At 46.4% G+C, this 17,138-nt stretch overlaps 1 long non-coding RNA gene across 2 annotated transcripts; it reads right to left on the bottom strand.

Annotated features, from left to right (window-relative positions):
- Nucleotides 1–2,711: 2,711 nt before the first annotated feature.
- On the bottom strand, nt 2,712–10,081 carry LOC140720451 (uncharacterized). Of its 2 annotated transcripts, none has more exons than XR_012097188.1 (4): nt 10,039–10,081; nt 7,743–7,842; nt 7,544–7,635; nt 2,712–2,899 (listed from the first exon to the last, which is right to left on the bottom strand). It is a non-coding gene; the product is annotated as an uncharacterized lncRNA (long non-coding RNA). The 2 variants fall into 2 exon arrangements; XR_012097189.1 differs by having other exon boundaries at nt 2,712–2,930.
- Nucleotides 10,082–17,138: the final 7,057 nt, after the last annotated feature.

Consider the following 17,138-nt stretch of genomic DNA (forward strand, 5'->3'; position numbering starts at 1 on the left):
TTTTCCTTAACTCTATCCTAAATGATCTACCCCTTATTCTTAAACCATGCCCTCTATAACTGGACTCTCCCAGCATGACAAATCTTGAACATATTTCCTGCCTCTATCTTGTCCAATCCCTTAATAATCTTATATGTTGCAATCAGATCACCTCTCAATCTCCTTAATTCCATCGTGTACAAGCGCAGTCTCTCTGACCTCTCAGGGTAAGACAGTCCGGACATCCCAGAAATTATCCTTGTGAAACTACATTGCACTTCCTCTACAGCCAGGATGTCCTTCCTTAACCCTGGAGACCAAAACTGTACACAATACTCCAGGTGTGGTATCACCAGGGACCTGTACAAATGCAAAAGGATTTCCTTGCTCTTGTACTCAATTCCCTTTGTAACAAAAGCCAACATTCCATTAGCCTTCTTCACTGCCTGCTGCACTTGCTAATTTCACCTTCAGTAACTGATGAACAAGGACTCCTAGATCTCTTTGTATTTCTTCCTTACCCAACTCTACACCGTTCAGATAATAATCTGCCTTCCTGTTCTTACTCCCAAAGTTGATAACCTCACACTTTTTCACATTAAACGTAATCTGCCAAGTATCTGCCCACTCACCCGACCTATCCAAGTCCCCCTGAATTCTCCTAACATCCTCATCACATGTCACACTGCCACCCAGCTTAGTATCATCAGCAAGCTTGCTGATGCTATTCTCAATGCGTTCATCTAAATCGTTGATGTAAATCGTAAAGAGGTTTGGTCCCAATACCGAACCCTGTGGCACCCCACTAGTCACCACCTGCCATTCCAAGAAACTCCCATTCACCGCTACCCTTTGCTTTCTACCTGCCAACCAGTTTTCTATCCATGTCAATAACTTCCCCCCAATGCCATGAGCTCTGATTTACCCACCAATCTCCTATGTGGGACCTTATCAAAAGCCTTCTGAAAATCGAGTTACACTACATCCACTGGATCTCCCTTGTCTCACTTCCTGTTTACATCCTCGAAGAATTCCAGTAGATTAGTCAAGCATGAGTTGCCCTTGGTAAATCCATGCTGGCTCGGCCTAATCCTATCACTGCTATCTAGATATGCCACTATTTCATCTTTAATAATGGACTCTAGCATCTTCCCCACCACTGATGTCAGGCTGACAGGGCGATAGTTCTCTGTTTTCTCCCTCCCTCCTTTCTTAAAAAGTGGATAACATTAGCCGTTCTCCAAACCTCAGGAACTGATCCTGAATCTCAGGAACATTGGAAAATGATTACCAATGCATCCGCAATTTCCAGAGCCACCTCTCTTAGTAGCCTAGGATGCAGAACATCTGGACCGGGGGATTTGCTAGCCTTCAGTCCCATCATTCTACAAATCACCGTTTCCTTCCTAATGTCAATTTGTTTCATTTCCTCTGTTACCCTATGTCCTTGGCCCATCCATACATTTGGGAGATTGCAGAGTGGTGATATAATGGGCACTACAGGGAGTGGTGTTCACGCAGGCATGGGGTCAGAAATGTGAAGTAGATCGGGCACCATCGTAGCACACTCTAATGGAGTCAGGAAAAACTGTGCAACTTCTCTCTCATCCGTTCTTTACACTCACCAATACCCAGCCTTTCGGCGTTCGAGTCTTGAATTGAGTGTGCCTCTCAGAGATGGTGTGTGTGTGTGTGTGTGTGTGTGTGTGTGTGTGTGTGTGTGTGTGTGTGTGTGTGTGTGTGTGTGTGTGTGTGTGTGTGTGTGTGTGTGTGTGTGTGTGTGTGTGTGTGACTGGATCATGTGCTGCGGGAAAAGCAAGGAAAGGGAGAAGAGTCCACGGAAAGGGTGTTAATTTTCCAGGTAGTGAAGCAAGTGGTGTGGAACCACACGACCGGCCTGTGCATACAGAGATGTGGAGAAGCTCAGATCCTGGTGATAGATATCCAGTGGAAGGGGAGAGGTGTAATACTAGATATCATCTCTCCCTTATACTCCCCACTATTGCCTGGGACACAGACGGGGAGGATGAAGGGAATGGCGGGAGACGTAGATGGGGAACGATTAGCAGATGCGGTGTATCTCGGGGACGGAGATGGGTGTAGGGAACGTACAGGATGTGAGGGGGGTATAGAAAGTGTGCGAAATAGAGGCAGCAAAGCAAAAGAGAAGAGATGCGCGCAGAAAGAGAGAGAGAGAGCCAGAGGGAGCTAGAGACATAGAGAGTAATGGGTAGAGAGAGTGTATGGGCGTAGAGTGGACGAGTAAGAGAGAGAAGAAACAGAACAATATCCCCTGGAACATACGAACAATCACGACTGGGGTCAGACACAGAGTGAATCTCCCTCCACACCGTACCATCGCACACTCCCGGGGTCAGACACAGAGTGAATCTCCCTCCACACCGTCCCATCACACACTCCCGGGGTCAGACACAGAGTGAATCTCCCTCCACATCATCCCATCACACACTCCCAGGGTTAGAAACAGAGTGAAGATCCCTCCGCACCGTCCCATCACATACTCCCTGGGACAGACACAGAGTGAATCTCCCTCCACACCGTCCCATCACACAGTCTCTGGGACAGACACCGACTCTTTCGCTCTCTAACTCTGTTTGACTGTCCGTCTGTCTGTCTGTCTATCTGTCTGTATCTCTCTCTCTCATTCTCTCTCTCTGTCCTTAAGATTAGTAGCGTGGGGATCGGCCCTTTACCTCACCTTTCCTGCTTGTCAACAGTTGGCAGAATTTGCTTTCGGGGATAGAGAGCTTCTTGTTGAGGGTGAGACAGTTGGTCTGGCCGAGGACCAGAAGAGAATTCGCGGTTATCCTGGATTCAACGTCTGAATGCAACTCATGGACATTTAGACGATATCGGCACCGGTCTCTGTTCGTCTTGTTCCCAAAGGGTCTAGTAGTCTCTGTCGGAAGTGATAGGAGAGTGACTAATATCTGTCAAAAAGAAAAGAAAGCTTACCGAAGGGGTTCATAGATTTAGGTAATGTTAGAGATCTAGAAGACGATAAGGCTAATAGGAAGGAGCATAAGAATGAAATTTGGAGAGCCAGAAGGGGCCATGTGAAGGCCTTGGCGGGCAGGATTAAGGAAGACCAAAAGGCATTCTGCAAGTATGTGAAGGACAAGAGGATAAGACTTGAAAGAATTGGACCCATCAAGTGTGACAGTGGGAAAGTGTGCATGGAACCGTATGAAATAGCAGAGGTACTTAATGAATACTTTGCTTCAGTAGTCCCTGTGCAAAAGGATCTAGGAGATATTAGTGATAACTTGCAGCAGCATGAAATGCTTGAAAATGTAGATATTATGAAAGAGGATATGCTGGAACTTTTCAAAAGATCAAGTTGGAAATGTCACTGGGACCGGATGAGATGTAACCCAGGCTACCATGAGAGGCGCGGGAGGAGATTACTGAGCCTCTGCCGATGATCTTCGAATCATCAGTGGGGACGAATCATCAGTTCGTGGAGGATTGGAGGGTTGCGAACGTTATTCCTTTATTAAAGAAAGGTAGTAGAGATAGCCCAGGAAATTATAGACCAATGAGTCTTACATCACCGGTTGGAAAGTTGATGGAGAAGATCCTGAGAGGCAATATTTATGAACTTTTTGAGCGGTATGATATGATTAGGAATAGTCAGAATGGCTTTCTCAAGGGCAAGTTGTGCCTTAAGAGCCTGATTGATTTTTTTTGAGGATGTGACTAAACACGTTGATGAAGGAAGAACAGTAGAAGTAGTGTATATGGATTTCAGCAAGGCATTTGATAAGGTTCCCCGTGAATGGCTTATTGAGGAAGTAAAGAGTCATGGGATACAAGGGGATATGGTCTTATGGATCCAGAACTGGCTTTCCCACAAAAGGCAAAGAGTGGGAATGTACGGTTCATATTCTGCATGGGGGTCGTTGATCAGTGCTGTGCCTCAGGGATCTGTTCTGGAACCCCTACTGTTCGTGAGTTTTATCAATGACCTGTATGAGAAAATAGAGGTATGGGTTAGTAAGTATTCTGATGACACAAATGCTGGAGTTGTTGTGGGTTGTGTAACGGTCTGTCAGCGATTAGAGCGGGACATTGATTGGATGCAAAACTGGGCTGAGAAACGGCAGATGGAGTTCAATCCAGATACGTGTGAAGTTGTTCAGTTTGGTAGGTCAATAGTATGGCAGAATATAGTGCTAATGGTAAGACTCTTGGCAGTGTGGAGGATCAGAGCGATCTTGGGGTCCGAGTCCATAGGACGCTCAAAGCAGCTGTGCAGGTTGACTCTGTGGTTTAGAAGGCGTACGGTGTACTTTGCCTTCATCAATCGTGGAATACAAATTAGAGCCGAGATGTAATGTTGCAGCTATATATGCCCCTGACCAGACACCACTTGGAGCACTGTGCTCAGTACTGGTTTCCTCACTACCGGAAGAATGTTTAACCCATAGAAAGGGTGCAGAGAAGATTTACAGGATGTTTCCCCGATTGGGGATCATGCATTATTATAACAGGTTCAGTGAACGCGGCCTTTTCTCCTTGGAGCGACGGAGGATGAGAGGTGACCTGATAAAGGTGGAATAGATGATGAGAGGCATAGATCGTGTGGATAGTCAGAGGCTTTTTCCCATGGCTGAAATGGTTGCCACAAGAGGACACAGGTATAAGGTGCTGGGGACTAGGTAAACAGAAGAAGTCAGGGGGATGTTTTTTTTACTCAGAGAGTGGTGAGAGCGTGGAATGGGCTGCCGGCAACGGTGGTGGAGGCGGACACAATAGGCACTTTTAAGAGACTTTGTGTGTGAGCTTAGAAAAATAGAGGGCTATGTATAAGCCCAGCAATTTCTAAAGTAGGGAGATGATGGGCGCAGCTTTGTGGGCCGAAGGGCCCTCTATCATGCTGTACGTTTCCTATGTTTCTATATTTCCATCCATGAAGCCTCACTTAGAGAAGTTGTCCTGTCTGTTCTGACTGTGTTTTGTGGTGACATTTGCTCAGCACTGTAATGTCACCCCTCCTCCTTTAATTCTTCCGTTTTCTCACGTCTAAAAATAGGGAAACCCGAAATATCTTGCTGTCCTGCTTGTTCCTCCTACACCCAATTCTCAATAATGGCTGCAATATCATATTCACTGCGTTGATTCATGTCCTGAGCTCAACTGCGATTTTCAGAAGCTTCCTGCATTGAAATATACGGAGCTCAGGGCACCAATCGCATGATGCACAACCTTTTGATTCCTGCCTTTTTCAGAGGACTTAACAATATCTGTTTCCATATCGACTCCGCTATCTGCTCTCGAACTCTGAATCCCATCCCCTGGCAAATCGAGTTCAACAACTCTCCCAAAAACTCTCATGCCACAGTACTGACAAACCTTCCCGCTGGGATATCAATTGCCCTCTAGTTTATGTGCAAACCGTCTTCCATCTCTTCTGTTGACATCTCACGTTCCTTGGAATAAACACAATGAATTCTGAAGCCCTCCCACCTGCACCGTAGCTTGAGCCACGTGCTAAACTGTATGGTCTTCCTAGGTCTGGGCACACTGGGAAGGGTGGTGTTCCTGTCCTTTAATTTAATAGCTAAATCTCTGACCTCACTGTGCAGAACCACCTTCCCATACATACCGATTTCATTGGTACATATATGGACCAGGGAATCGAGCTGCTCACTCACCTACTTGAGTATCATAGAATATTTTTTGGTATTGCAGTTGAACCTCTTTCTAATGCACTTAAGTCAACTACATTATTTCAAGGTGTTAGGAGGGGGGGGGTCACAGAACATTGCCATTGAAATCCTCTCAATTCACATCTGACCCTGTCGTGCGCCTCCACCCTCAAAAATTTTAAATCAATTTCCCTACCACTATACGTTCACAACAGTTCAGTTTTGGGTCCCATTCATAGAGGCCATCTATTTCTTTCCTACACACTCGATTCAGTTTTTAGACAATGGGGTTTGAAGCGTCTTGTGCGCATTAAGGATTTGTGCACTGAAAATATATTTAACAGTTTTGATCACCTGTGCAGTAAATATGGCCTTCCGCATCATCATTTTAGATAGATAGATAGATAGATAGATAGATAGATAGATAGATAGATAGATAGATAGATAGATAGATAGATAGATAGATAGATAGATAGATAGATAGATAGATAGATAGATACTTTATTCATCCCCATGGGGAAATTCAACTTTTTTCTAATGTCCCATACACTTGTTGTAGCAAAACTAATTACATACAATACTTAACTCAGTAAAAAAATATGATATGCATCTAAATCACTATCTCAAAAAGCATTAATAATAGCTTTTAAAAAGTTCTTAAGTCCTGGCGGTAGAATTGTAAAGCCTAATGGCATTGGGGAGTATTGACCTCTTCATCCTGTCTGAGGAGCATTGCATCGATAGTAACCTGTCGCTGAAACTGCTTCTCTGTCTCTGGATGGTGCTATGTAGAGGATGTTCAGAGTTATCCATAATTGACCGTAGCCTACTCAGCGCCCTTCGCTCAGCTACCTACCGATGTTAAACTCTCCAGTACTTTGCCCACGACAGAGCCCGCCTTCCTTACCAGCTTATTAAGACGTGAGGCGTCCCTCTTCTTAATGCTTCCTCCCCAACACGCCACCACAAAGAAGAGGGCGCTCTCCACAACTGACCTATAGAACATCTTCAGCATCTCACTACAGACATTGAATGACGCCAACCTTCTTAGGAAGTACAGTCGACTCTGTGCCTTCCTGCACAAGGCATCTGTGTTGGCAGTCCAGTCTAGCTTCTCGTCTAACTGTACTCCCAGATACTTGTAGGTCTTAACCTGCTTCACACATTCTCCATTAATGATCACTGGCTCCATATGAGGCCCAGATCTCCTAAAGTCCACCACCATCTCCTTGGTCTTGGTGATATTGAGACGCAGGTAGTTTGAGTTGCACCATATCACAAAGTCCTGTATCAGTTTCCTATACTCCTCCTCCTGTCCATTCCTGACTATTTTATTTTCAATACCTGCATATTCTCCACTTTGTCAAGGAAAAATCTCCCCCTTTTTCTGATATACCACCTGCTATGTTGTGGGACAAACTCACTCTTAGCTTTAATAATAAAGGGCTGATCTCTGTACAATACTCTCAGCTGATGTCTTTGTGAGTTCAAGATCTAAATAAAACTACGACTAGCTGGGAGGATGACCTTGGTGTGGATCTGGCTGAGGAATATTGGGGAAAAGCACTGAATATGGTCCATTCCTCGTCATCATGTGCTAGACTGGGGCTCATACAATTTAAAGTTTTACACGGTATATTTAAATAAAGCCAGGCGTGCTGAGATATATCCCGGGACAGACACAGGCTGTGACAGATGTTCCTTCCCTCCGGCTGGTTTAGTGCATGCATTTTGGTCTTGCCCTCGGCTTGATGGCTACTGGGCACTGGTTTATAAAATTATCAGTGAGGTTTTGTGGTGACACTAAGACCTTGCCCGCTTATAATTGTATTTGGTGTGGCAGATGATGTTTTGGATTGAAATGCAAACCAGTCGGATATCATTTCACTTACATCGCTTTTGGCCCGTAGGAGAATCTTGCTGGTCTGGAAATCCGCCACTCCCCCATCTGCTGCTGCTTGGTTAGAGGACGTAATATTTTATTCTGAAATTAGAAAAGATTAAATTCACTCTGAGGGCGTCTGTGAGGAAGTTCTATTCGAAATGGGGGCCTTTCTTGTCATATTTTGGTAGTCTTAAGGAATTACCTACCGGTTGAGGGCATTGGATTGTAGTTGGAAAGTTGCTTCCCTTTTAACACGCATATGGTTTACCTCACAGGGTTGTTGATGAATAGTAATATGAGTGTATTCTAGATCATAAGAACATAAACATAAGAACATAAGAGATAGGAGCAGGAGTAGGCCAATCGGCCCCTCAAGCCTGCTCTGCCATTCAACAAGATCATGGCTGATCCAATCTTAACTCTAGTTTTCACCGAATCCCACAAGGCAACAGTGCCAACCAACAGGGCACCATGCCGCCCATTTTATTTTATTATTCATCCCGCCCAAACCCATGTGATCACCCGGGGGAAAAAAAAACCGAGTTGCCAATTGAGGAGAAAAAATCTGGAAAATTCCTCTCCGACCCATCCAGGCTATCGAAAACTGGTCCAGGAGATCACATGGCTGATCTAAACCTAGCCTCATGTCCACTTACCTGCTCGCTCACCGTATCCCCTAATGCCACTTTTATCCAGGAAAATGTCTATCTCCGTTTTGAATTTATTGAGTGTAGTAGCTTCCACAGCTCTCTGGGGCAGTAAATTCTAAAGCCCCACTGCCCTCTGAGTGAAGAAATTTCTCCGCAACTCAGTCCTTGAACGGCATCCCCTTATTTTAAGATTATGTCCCCTATTCCTAGTTTCACCCATCATTGGGAACATTCTCCCCGCATCCACCCGATCAAGCCCCTTCACAATCTTATATGGTTCAATAAGATCGTCTCTCATTCTTCGGAACTCCAATGAGTAGAGTCCCAATCTACTCAACCTCTCACCATACATCAACCCACCCATCCCCGGAATTAACCTAGTGAACCTTCTCTGCACTGCCTCGCGAGCCAGTATGTCCTTTCTTAAATATGGACACCAGAACTGCACGCAGTACTCCAGGTGTGGTCTCACCAATACCCGGTACAACTGCAGTAAGACCTCTCTGTTCTTATCCCCTAGCAACTCCATCCCCCTAGCAATAAAAGCCAGCATTCCATTGGCCTTCTTAACCACCTGCTGCACTTGCATACTAACTTTTTGTGTTTCCTGCAGCAGGACCCACAGTTCCCTTTGCACAGAAGCACTTTCCAGTTTCTCTCCATTTAGATAATAACTTCCTCTATTATTCTTCCTGCCAAAGTGCAAGACCTCACACTTGTCAGTATTATATTTCATCTGCCAAATGTCTGCCCAATCACTCAGCCTATCTATGTCCCCCTGCAGGGTTTCAATGTCCTCCGCACTCATTACACTCCCTCCCATCTTTGTGTCATCAGCAAACTTCGATACGTTGCACATAGTCCCTTTCTCCAAATCATTAATATAGATTGTAAAGAGTTGGGGTCCCAACACCGACCCCTACGGAACACCACTAGTCACCAACTGCCAGTCTGAGAATAAACCATTTATCCCAACTCTCTGTTTTCTGTTAAAAAGCCAGTCCTCCACCCATGCCAGAATATTATCCCCAATCCCATAATTTTTTTCTTTAAGTTATAATCTTTGGATCACCTGAGATGTTGTAGATGTGTGTGGGCCTTCGTCTTGAAGTAGTGTGGGGGTATGGCTGTGAAATGTCCGTACTTGTATTTGTGAAGTGTTGTATTGTAAATACATTAGCTGCCATTGTATGTTCGGTGAGGGCGGGTGAGGGGAGGTTTTTATAGGGGTAAGATACAAAAGCAAAATGGAGGAAAATATAAACCATTATGTATTCCACATTGTGCGGTTCCTTCAATAAAATATATTATAAAAAAAAGAATCATAGAGAAGGAATGGTGTGCTGTGAAAAGAGGAAGGAAGGGGAGGAGAGTGAGGCCACAGAAAGGGTGCTCAGATAGCAGCCATTGGAGCAGAACGTGTGAGGCACCATTTTCTGTCTCACTGTCTTTGTTTGGAGTCTGTTTAAACGCCGAAATCCACGGAACCATGGCCAGGAGTCACAGACAGAGCATGAATCCCTCCATACAATCCCATCACACACTCCTGGAAACATACACTAAGTCACGCTCCCTCCTCAACGACCCATCACACACCCCCGGGATCATACACAGACTACAACTCCCCCATTTGTGTTTCAACCCACACTCCGGGGTCACACAAAGAGTGAAGCTCCGTCCAAACCGTCCAAACGCACGGTTCCTGGGTCTGATAACCAGCGAAGCTCCCTAAATATTATCCCATCACACTCCTGGTGTCAGACATGTGAAGTACCTCCCGCACATCGCAGCACACCCTACCGGAGTGAGCCAAAGTACGAAACCCACTCCCTGCTTCGTTCTCCCCACTCACCAATACCCAGCGTTTCGGCTGTCCAGTAGTCTTGAATTGTGTGTATCTCTCGGAGATGGTGTGTCTGTGTGGGCGGACTGTGTGCTGCCGTTAGAGGAAGGAAGGGGAGGAGAGAAGAGGCCAGGGAAAGGGTGGTGAGTTTGCAAACACTGACGCAAGTGGTGTGGAACATGTGACCGGCCTGAGCATGCAAAGTTGTGGAGAGATTCAGATCCTGGCGATCGATAGCCATGGTACGGGGAAGGTGAAACGCCAGCCATCATCTCTCCCTCATACTCCGCACAATTGCCTGTGTCACAGAGTGGGAGGAGAGTGGAGGGACGACGTAGATGGGGAGCGTTAAGCGGGTGGAGTTTATCTCGGTGACGGGGCGGGGCGTATGGGTACGGACGGGATGATGGAGGCGGCGAAGAGTGCAGGACAGGATGTGGGTCACGGAGACAGGGCTGCTTGTAGGCGAGGGATGGGTGACAGAGACGGGAGTGGTTTTGAAGAGGGAGCGTGTTATGCATACGGGGAGGACTGTATTCGAGTTACACTGCAGGGCCTGACTCTGTGTTGGTATCGTTGAGTGGTGAGATCCTGCTGTGGTGCAGAGCCTGTTCCTGTGTCAGTGTCACGATGAGGGGCGTGTTCATGTCAGATGAGGGTTGTGGCAGTGACACCGAAACACTTTCAGTGTCCCATTGAAGAACAACTCCGTGTCACAGTGAGGGTTGTGTGTCTCGTTCATAGCTTGAGCAAACGGTACTGTCCCACCTGCAATCAAGTCTCACTAATATCTACCGTGTCAGGCTTAGAGACGTTGACCCCTGACCCGAGCGCATCTGCCCTTCAAACAATACTTCCTGCATTGAAAAGCACGACGCTCAGAACATGAGTCCCAGCAGGCTCAACCTTTTGCTTCTTGACTTTTTCAGAAGTCCTAGCAACATCTGTCTCAACAACCACTCAACTATCTGTAATAGCGTTCATGTTTACATGTCCCTGACACTCTAGTTTATACCCCACTCTCGCCTTCTAATGGCAAACCTTACCGCTGGGATATTAATTCGATTCCAGTTCTGGTGTAAAGTGAGAGAGCTGCTCATGGGAGAGGAAATGAAGGATCTGAGCAAGGTGAAGGCTGTGTGGTGCGGCCTCCAGGCAGGAGCCTGTGCTGCCCCCCAGTGTTCGCTCGGCAGAATGCAATCTGTGTTGTGAACCATTGTAGATTACCGTAGCATCAAAATACCCAGGGGCCTCAAGCTGCATAAGTGTGTGTGTGTGTGTGTGTGTGTGTGTGTGTGTGTGTGTGTGTGTGTGTGTGTGTATGTGTGTGTGTGTGTGTGTGTGTGTGTCTGTGTGAGTGTGTGTATGTGTGTGTGTGTGTCTGTGTGTGTGTGTCTGTGTGTGTGTGTATGTGTGTGTGTGTGTGTGTGTGTGTGTGTGTGTGTCTGTGTGTGTGTGTACATAATGCGTGAATGTACTGACCATCATCCTACGTATGCTTGCTATTTTTATATTTTGTACATACGAAGTGTGCTTAAACCCTAGCTTTTTAGCCACATTTTAAACTGAATATTCTTTCTAATTTTGTACACACCTGCACATGCATAAGTTTTGAGAGCAGACTCCCATTCTCTACCTATATACTGGTGACGATACTGACCGCTTACCTTCGAGGAATCTCCTTCTCGTCCACTGTACCTCATTCCGTTCCCCTAACAAAGACAATCCTATCGGTACAGCTCGCCAGATTTCACCCCTTATTCCTGGCTGAGCTACGGAACCAACGTCAGTGCCAGAGACCTGACCGGTGAGACATTCCCCTGCTTTCTCATTTGCATCTCTCTCCTCCCATCCAGAAGTATCCAAAATGTTATTGAGCGGGTTGGCCACAAGAGGTCTCTGCACTGGAGATGGCTGTTTAACCCGCTTCACCTTCCTCTCTGTCACCCAGTTTCCTGTACGCTACACCGTGGGTGTAAATACCTCTCTATATGTCTTTCCTCTCACCCCCTCAGCTTCCCGAATGATCCCCGGTTCATCCAGTTCCATTTCCTATGCTGTTACACAGAATGTCACAGAGAGATGCGTCTGGGTGTCACGGTATGGGGTCACTCAGCTTCCGGTCGGGGTTGTGACCATGTGATGGTGAGGGGTGTGTAGGTGTGACAGTGACAGCTGTGTGTCTCGCTCACTGCGTACGCTGTCTGTGAAGTGGTTGTTCTCTGTGATTTGCAATTTATCGCCATAGTCCTTGATCTACCCCAGAGAATTATCTGTCCAAACGATGAGTTTGAATCTGTCTTTTGGCCCCTCCTGCAGAGCAGTGAACGTAAATTACCGAACACAACAGACACTTCGGCCCACAATGTTGTGATATGCCAATTGAGCTGTATCACATCTGACTGCACAACAACCATCTCCCTGCGTTCCCTGCACATTAACGTCCCTGTCAGAGAGGCACATGAACCCCTCTCTCCCTGAGTTTGTCAGTGAATCCCATGTGACTAGAAAAGCCGCCCCTCAACTTTGAATACATCCCGCTTCATCACGACTAATACAACCGAAACCGGGAATGTTGAGCTGACGCTCCTGCCCGCCCTGCAATGGCGTCCGCTGATGTCTACAATATCATAGTTCCAGCCGTTGACCCCTGCCCTAAGCTCATCTGCCTTTCGTACAATACTTCCTGCATTGAAACGGAGACAGCGCAGAACATGAGTCCCAGCTGGCTCAACCTTTTGCTTCCTCACTTTGTCTGTGGTCTTAACAACATCTGTCCCAACAACCGCTCCACCATCTGTCTTGGCATTCTGTTTTCATCCCCCTGCATCTCCGGTTCAATCCCCACCCCTCCTCCTCTTTAATGGCAGGACATTCCGCTGGGATATTAGATCCAGGCCAGTCAAAGTGGAAACGGTGAGATTTGCTCAGTGGCGGAGGAAAACCAGGGACTGCGCCATGTGCGGGAGTTGCGGCGCGGCCTCCAGGCAGGTGTATGCACCGCCCCCTTCTGTTCGCTCGGCAGAAGACAACCTCTGTTGGTGTCGAATCAAAATTTCGGTCAAATTCTGTGGACCGCTGGACTCAAGCTGTGTTGTGGCCTATTTTAAGCCTTACACATTATAGGTGTTTCTGCACCTTGGTCCTGGAGTTACCCTGTTTCGTCCAGCTGCATTAATGGCTATTCATGTAAGATTGGATGAAAATTCAACTAGGATTGTATTGAAATAGGCCGTATACACTGGTCGCACCTTCCTTGGAAGAGAACCCAATGATCCAACTATCAGAAGCGCTCATTCATATCACGACACCTTACCCACGTGTTAGTCGGTGTTGTCTTTCTAATTCTGGTCACACCAGCACGAGCCGACCTTCGCCTGCTCACCCTCCCACTGAAGATTGCAGAAGACCCGCTCGGAGTGGTAGTGTCCCTGACACTCGGGAGGCAAAATACCATCCAGGAATCTCTCTATCGCACACAGAACCACTTTTCTAATCCCCGAATAAATGATCCCCTCTCATCACAGCTCGCCTCATCTCGCCCTCCCCCTAACCTTCTAAACCATAGAGACAAAATCGGCGCCAGAGACCTGACCGGAGATATTTCCCTCTACTTCGTCATTTGACACCTCCCCCATCCAAATGAATACAAACTGGTAGACGTGTTATTGAGGGGTTTGGCCACAGGGGGCACTCTTCAAAGCGCCTGGCTGTACAACCTTTTTCATCGGCCTGACTGTCACCCAGTTTCCTGCGACCTGCACATTCGGTCTAACTTCCTCACTTCCCTATCAGCCCTAGGCTTCCCGAATGATCCAGTTTCACTTCCATCCCCTTAACGCCGAGTGTTAAAAGCTGAAGCTGGATGACCTTCTTACAGGTGAAGTTGTCAGAGACACTTAAGGTCTACCTGCCATCCCACTTCCTGCAAGAGGAGCATTTAACTCTCCGACCAGGAATGCCTACTGTTCTAACGGTGCAATTATAAATAAGGAAACAATAAATAAACTAAAAACAAATCCAACAACAGTAGCCCATGTCTTATCTTAATTTTCCCTTGCTAATGAACGCGCCTCGCTGATTGGTTTTTGTTCAAACAAACGCGAGGCGCTGCTTTCTAATGCACACTTCACTTCCCGCTCCCGATCTCTGATTGGAGGCTGTCGCAACGCCATATTTATGTGAGTCTGTGACTCCGGTTTTCAGCCACAGAGTGGGGATACATCCAAACCATCCCATCAAACACTCCTGAAGTCAGACGGTGAGTGATGCTTCTGAAGCAACGCTACATCACACAGTGTCGGGATCAGAAAAGCAGTGACGGTCCTTCGGCGCTCCCGTCGCACACAACAAATTTAGTAGGAGTGAAAAGCACATTTTATGAGACAGACGCTGAATGAAACTCCCTCCACACACACTCCCATCACACACTCCCGGTGTCAGACACAGATTGAAGCTCCCTCCACACCATCCATTCGCACACTCTTGGAGTTAGACACAGAGTGAATCTCCCTCCACACCGTCCCATCACCCCTCCCCCAACCAAATGTATACAAAGTGGTAGACCTGTTATTGTGGGGGTTGGCCACAGGGGGCACTCTTCACTGCGCTGGCTGTTCAACCTTTTTCAGACACAGAGTGAATCTCCCATCACACATTTCCCCGAATGATTTCTTTCTGAGTGATTCCGTCCAATCACACAATCACAGTTCGGATATTATCTGTATTTTCAGCATCCCACCCCCTCCAAATCTTCTCATGCGTCTGTAATTCCCTTCATTACATTGTGTTACCGATACCTGTGACTACATCTCAGAGTGAAGTACTAATCCAATCCTACGTTTTCAGTTAAGAGACTTCTGGCTGTTCACCCTCACACTTAAGAATCCTGACTCACTACCAGAGACCGGATTACCGACACTTTCCTCTTTTAGGTGGTCCTCCGCCCTCACTCTGCCAGAATCCAAAGGTGATATTTCTGTTGTTCATGGGGAGAGCTACAGGGGTACTGTGCACTTGTTACTTAACCGCTTACCCCTCCCTGGCTGTCACCCAGTTTCTTCGGTCCTGTACCTTGGATGTAACCACCAGTCGCAGGGCCCGGTTGAGATGTACCCCAGGCTACTGTGGGAGGCGAGGGAGGAGATTGCTGTGTAGCTGGGGATGATCTTTGCATCATCAATAGGGAGGCAGGAGAGGTTCTGGAGGATTGGAGGGTTGCGAATGTGTTTCTTCATTCAAGAAAAGGAGGACAGATAGACCAGGAAATTATAGACCAGTGAGTCTAACCTCAGTGGTTGGTTAGTTGATGGAGAAGATCCTCAGTGGCAGGATTTATGAACATTTGGAGAGTATAATACGACTAGGAATAGTCAGCATGGCTTTGCCAAGGGCAGATCGTGCCTTACGAGCCTGATTGAAATTTTCTGAGGATGTGAGTAAACTTGTTGATGAAGGAATAGGAGGAGATGTAGTGTAGATGTATTTCGGCAAGGCATTTCGTAAGGTATCCCATGCATGTTGGAGGTGCTGTGGATGGTGTGGAGGGCGGTCAGAGGTTACAGCGGGACATTGATAGGATGCAAACTCGGCTGAGAAGTGGCAGATGCAGTTCAACCCAGATAAGTGTGAGGTGGTTCATTTTGGTAGGTCAAATATAATGGCAGAATAATGTATTGATTGTGAGACTCTTGTCAGTGTGGAGGATCAGAGGGATCTCAGGGTCCGAGTCCATCGGACGCTCAAAGCAGCTGCGAAGGTTGACGCTGTGGTTAAGAGAGTGTACGGCGTATTGACCTTCCTCAATCGTGGAATTGAATTTTGGCGCCGAGAGGTAATGTTACAGCTATATAGGACCCTGGTCAGCCACCACTTGGAGTACTGTGCTCAGTTCTGATCGCCTCACTACAGGAACGATGTGGAAGCCATAGAAATGGTGCAGAGGTGATTTACAGGGATGTCGCCTGAATTGTGAAGCATGTCTTATGAGAATAGATTGAGTGAACTCGGCTTTTTCTCCTTGGAATGACGGAGGATGAGAGGTGTCCTGATAGCGGTGTTTTAGATGATAAGAGGCATTGATCATATGGATAGTCAGAGGCTTTTTCCCAGGGATGAAATGGTTGACAGAAGTGGACACGGGTTTAAACTGCTGGAGTGCTGGTACAGAGGAGATATCGGGGTAAGTTTTTTACTCAGAGAGTGGTGAGTGCGTGGAATGGGCTGCCGGCAAAATTGGTGTAGGCAGATACGATAAATTCTTTTAAGATATTTCTCGATAAGTACACGGAGCTTAGAACAATGCAGGGCTATAGTTAAGCGAAATGTTAAATAGTTAAGTTATTGGGTAGCGAAATGTTTGGCACAACTTTGTGGGCTGACAGGCGTGTATTGTTCTGTAGGTTTTCTATGCTTCTATGTTTATACGTCTCTATATGTCCCATCTATCATCTTGTAAGCCTCTTGAATTACTTGAAATTTCCTGGATGTTTGCATCGCAGAGGATCTACTCTGAGCCCAACACGTTGACCCGCTGCATCTTCTCTCTCTCCACAATAGGTCTACGGCGGGTGCAAACTCACTTACTCAGCACTAGACCTTGGACCATCTGGAGAACAGCAATACCTACGTCAGCCTGCGGTTTATTGACAACAGCTTAGCGTTCAACACGTCATTTACTCAGTTACAATCAACAAGATCCAAATCCTGGGCCAATGTATCTCCCCCTGCAACGGAATGTTAGACTTCCTCATCGGGAAACTACAGTCAGTGTAGACTGGTCTTAATATTTTTGATCAACAGATTATGTTGCAGAAGCAGACACTTAGAGAGGAAAATGTGCAAAGAAGTGGTTGATGGAAAAGGCATGGATCTGTGCCTCTACTCACTGGAATTCAGAGGGCTGAGTGTTGACCTTATTGAAACCTATCTTCCCAAATTATTATTATTATTATTATTATTATTATAATAATAATAATAATTATTATTATTATTATCATCATCATCATCATCATCATCATCATCGTCGTCCAAAATTAAAAGAGTACATCGAAATGGGTAACACCAGCAATGTCTCAAAGGAAAAACTGTTTTTAAGAATGAAAAATCTG

This window comes from Hemitrygon akajei, unplaced genomic scaffold (assembly GCF_048418815.1).
Source record: "Hemitrygon akajei unplaced genomic scaffold, sHemAka1.3 Scf000042, whole genome shotgun sequence".
Classification (NCBI taxonomy): Eukaryota; Metazoa; Chordata; class Chondrichthyes; order Myliobatiformes; family Dasyatidae; genus Hemitrygon; species Hemitrygon akajei.